The sequence below is a fragment of the Phyllostomus discolor genome, chromosome 1, assembly GCF_004126475.2.
Source record: "Phyllostomus discolor isolate MPI-MPIP mPhyDis1 chromosome 1, mPhyDis1.pri.v3, whole genome shotgun sequence".
Lineage (NCBI taxonomy): Eukaryota > Metazoa > Chordata > Mammalia > Chiroptera > Phyllostomidae > Phyllostomus > Phyllostomus discolor.
In genome coordinates, this window is record NC_040903.2 from 150,740,888 (window position 1) to 150,745,157 (window position 4,270).

Consider the following 4,270-nt stretch of genomic DNA (forward strand, 5'->3'; position numbering starts at 1 on the left):
TCATGACTCACTTCCATCATTCTGGTGCAGTTTAAACGCCAGGCTTCTCCAAGAGACCCCCCCTCACCACCATCCTTTATCCAACTTCAGTTGCTTTCTGTCACTCCACCCCATTTTCTTCTCCCCAAAGCTATTATAAGTATCTGCAATTTCCTTCTGTATAAACTGATGGGTCTACGGACTGTCTCCTTTTCTAGCATACCCCCATTCCAACACACCAAGGGCAGGAATCCTGTCAGTTTTATTCACTGCCATACTCCCAGCACTTCAAACAATGCCTAGTGCTCAATTAATGTTTCACTGAATGATCCTTCCTTTCCCAGATGGAAAACTAAGATATAAAGCAGTTAAGACTTAATGACAGAGCTCAGAATTGAAAATAGGTCTCCTCTGCTCAGCTCAGTGTCTTTGGGGAGGAGCACGACTCAGTGTCTCTCCTGGTCACAACATAGACACCTTCTGTGTAGCTCTTGGTGCTTTGTCGGGGTGCCAGCTTCAAAAGTGAAAGGTCAGATAATCCAATCATTTCACTTACCCATGGGCATCTAAAACCTTCTCCATAGCTTCTTCCGCCCTCCTGAGTGCCTTACCAGATTATTAGCAGCTTTTAGAATTGCTTCTCAGATGATGTGTTCCTCTGGGCATGGAAATAATCACCAAAATTAAAGAAGGAAGTCAATGGCATTTAGCTTCTCTCTCACACCAAAGTGATAAGTCACAGAGCAGAGGGAACATAAGGATGGAAAAGAGACCAATTAAACAGTCTGAAGTCCCTTTGCAACCACCGCCAGTGAAGATGAACAGAAAAATAAACACTAGGGGTCAGGATGCCCTTCCTCTTTTATCTTTTTCATTTTTCTCTTTAATTAATTAACAATCAAACTATGCTCGTATCCTGCAAATTAAGCAACAGCCCAAAGGGTGATATTTGAAGGCAACTTGGAAAAAATATTACACACTCCATTTCTCAGTCACAGTCTAAAATGTAACTCTTTATAATGTTATATATTTTAGGTTTTAATCCCCACTTAAAATCAGGTATCTCTGGGAGAGACAATGGTACCCTCGTTTAAATGAAAAGTGTTAGGAAAAAGGAACCAGAGGAAGTATCTGCTCTCCCGCTTTGTTTACAAGTAGATGTACTGTGGTGGGCATGTTGTATTCAAAGGTAATAAATGTCCCAATAAAGTCTTTTATTTAAATTTTCATTGACTACCAGCTAAAGAACCCTTGCATTTCTCTTATTTCTTCCTTTATTTTTGTACCTATCATTGGAAAAGAAAATTCTTTTAACTTCCCCACACATGTATCCAGTATATTTTTGTGAAGATATCGTGTGAAATGCACTACCACGTATGTTCAGCAGCATGACAGGAGGCCTAGAGTTGTGGGGGAGCGTAAAAAGAGGGGGCTGTCCATGAGCAAACCATTGTGGCTAAAGTGGAGGTTTTATATTATGTCAGAGAAGAGGGTTTATAACTGAACTGATGTGGTGAGCAGACTTTAAATGTCAAGTTGAGGTGTTAGAACTTTATTCTGTCAGTAACATGAAACTACCAGAAATTTTATTACCTGAATAAAATATTGTCATTTATTGCATAAAATGACATATTTAGGAGAATATTAATGACTAGCATTTATCGACCAATATGTTCTAGACAATGTTTCTAAGTACTTTACATGCTCATATGTCACTTAGTCCTCACAGTGACCCTATAAAGTAGGTAGAACTTTTATTATTCCTATTATACAGATGAGGAAAATGAGACACAGAGAGATTAAATAGCCTGCCCACCATCACACAGCAAGTGTGTGGCAGAACCAGGGTTTAAACCTAGGCCATCCACCTCCAGCACTCTTCTAATGGTTGAGCCATGTAGCAGAGTAGCCAAAAGACTCTTGAACACAGGCAGACCTGCTGCTGGTCTGTATGGGGTGTTTGTACAAAGTCAGAAGAGATGCTACCTCCGTTAAGCTCAGCAAAGCTGTGGGCGTCATGGTGTCTTTGCATGAGTTTCAACAGGTAACCCTTCCAGGGTGTCCTCCTGTGCCGGGGAACCACGCCCCCCAAGCCAGGTCCCCTGTACATGGAACCCCCCAGCCTTGACAGTACAACAGTAAACAGCACTGGGTACTGCTCCCATTCTTTCCTATCTAATTCACATTTCACTTATAAATCAGGTTGGGGATGGGGAAATCAGGTCTGTTTTCAGTTCACAATCTTTGGTTTTGCCTAAGTTCTTTACTCTAAGCCTGGAGTTTACTTCCCACCAAAAATTCCTATCATCTTTAAAACCCTAGACTTGAGCAGAAGTAAATACTGAGACTACACCTGAAGTTAGGTCATTAACTAAAATTCCAAAGTACAGTGTGCCCCAAATAATTCGTTCCTTACAATATGAAAATGCCAGGTTCCTGAAGTCTCCTGAGAAACTGAAGTTCAAGCGGATTGTATTCGTGTAGTCCAGACAAGAAAGCCACAATGTTTTGAAGAACAACCGGTTCTTAACCTGGGGAACCTCATGAATGGACTTGAGGGGCTCTTTAAACTCGCTGAGATAGTACATAATATAAAAATGTGTGTGTGCAGTTTCTGAGAGAAAAGACCATAGATTTCAAAAAATATCAAAGGAGTCTGTGAGCCTCAGAATATAAGGTCCATTGTCTGGTCCACATTTCCTCCATATAGGAATGCTCTCTGCTATATATCTGTGCCTATATGGAAAAGCTAAAATACTTGGCAACAACACAAGTTTATTTTCTTTCTTTTAATTTGTAGTTTGTAATGCTAAAAAATTATTTAAATATTAACACATCTCAAATCATTATTGTTGATGGTCTTCACACATTTTCTTAACTATGACTTTGAAGTGCTCAAAAACTATTTTTTTTGTAAATGTACCTTTAAAAGTCTGATTTTATTAATCTATTAGTAAAAGTACAATAAAAATGTTTAGATATATGCACACACACATAATGAACTAATAACTTAAGAAATGAGAAGAAAATTAAGTGGCCATGCTTCAGGACCATCACCTGCTCCAGGGACTAATCCCAGCAGGTTTTTACGCTCTGACTTTGGTATATTTACATATAGATGATAAAATGCTATTATGTTCCAGGTCTTCCTTACCATGATGTCAGAAAATTCTGTCATTTTTTCAAAAATAATGTATTTTGATATAGATAATGTCATTATTTTAAGCACACATAGAGGCACTATTTATTCTGTTAAATTGGAAAGGTTATAGGTCATGCAAACCCGGTCAAATCCCAACTTTATCTGACTTTACTATCCCACTGGGGTTACCTAAATCACATTCAATCAGAACAAATACAAGCTTTTTGACAGCAAAACTATTCCTCAACCAATACTGCATAATTGAGTCATTTTCCACTAAGATTGACTGGTGTTAGGATATTTATTGACCAGCCTTCTGAGAAGCCTCTCTCTCTCTCTCTCCTTCTGTCTCTCTCTGTCTCTCTCATTCATCTTCCATCTTCCTCTTTCTCTTCTTCATTATAGTTAAAAAATTAGTCTTGTAAATGGATTGGTTTTACTTGCCAATTAGCCAGACATACATTAATAAAGTAGAACAAAATTGTTTAAAATTATAATAATGAATTTTGATAACTCATTTAGTCTCTACCATTTGGTGCAAATAAAACTACCAAACATATTTCCAGAAACTATTAAGGAACTGAACATGCAGCTCAATCTTATAAACATGTAGCCAAGGAACAAGTTATATACAGGGTGGAACAAAAGTAGGTTTACAGCTGTGAATACATGAAATACAGAATTTATTCTTGTATTATTATTTATTAATTATTATATTATTTCCAAAGAAACAGCTGTAAACACACTTTTGCCCCACCCTGTAAATCTCACACACTGACTCTGAATGCCTTTGCACTAAGAATGTGCTAGCTATTGGAGGATCGTACCCTTGCCTTTAGCTGAATCCCAGTCTGCTCATATCACACCTGAGAGAAATGAATTAGTAAAGTTTGTGCTGGATATGAGTCTAATACTTCCTGTACTCATTTTCTATTGTTGCTGTGACAAATCACCACAAACGAGGTATAAAGCAACACAAATTTATTATCCTGTAGTTCCCACTGAGCTAAAATCTGTGTTAGCAGGACATTGTTCTATTCCAGAGGCACTAGGGGAGGATGCACTCTCTTTAGGGAAGAATCTGTTTCTTTGCCTCCTTCAGCTTGTAGAGGAGGCTCACAGTCCGTGGCTTATGGCCCCTTCATCCAT